Here is a 642-nt window from a genome sequence, read left to right as displayed (position 1 = left end):
GTGCGAGCGGGAGCGGGAGCGGGGCCACCGCGCCGCCAGCTTGGCCGCCGCTGCCACCCCAGGGCCCAGTGAGCGATGCCCGCAGCCTGGGAACGAGATCCAGGAGCCCGCTGAGGTCCGTTCAGCCAATTGGAGTTGCCTGCAACACGTTCCAGCCAAACACAAGCTGGTGCGCTTACTGCCTGGGCACCCCAACCAATCACCGTATCCTGCGGTGCCCCCTTCGCCTCCCGCTATCCTTCGAGATGCATACGCGCTCTGGGCGCCCTCTCCTGGCCCGATGGTGCTCTGAGAGGCTGCAATCTTCAGGCCATGCCCCACCAGTATGGAATGTGCCACAGTAATTATTGCTATTTATCAGTGGTGACTCTGGATTGATGCATATTTTCATCACATTTTCTTTTTTGAGACAAAACTTCCCAGGCTGGTATCAATACGTAGCAAAGTATGGCGTCCCACTCATGATCCTCCAATTTGCACCTCTTAAATCTGAGATTACAGACCACGACCATATAGAAGGAATATCATAATTCAAAAAACAAAGTTTTGGGCGTACTAGATGACGACAACGCCTACTAGTTGTCTCTAAACCTGACAACTAGAGTTCCGGAGACCCACAAAATGGGAAGAGAGAAGCAATTC

This window comes from Microtus ochrogaster, chromosome 7 (genome assembly GCF_000317375.1).
Source record: "Microtus ochrogaster isolate Prairie Vole_2 chromosome 7, MicOch1.0, whole genome shotgun sequence".
NCBI classification, from domain to species: domain Eukaryota; kingdom Metazoa; phylum Chordata; class Mammalia; order Rodentia; family Cricetidae; genus Microtus; species Microtus ochrogaster.
Note: the sequence above shows the minus strand (reverse complement) of the source record.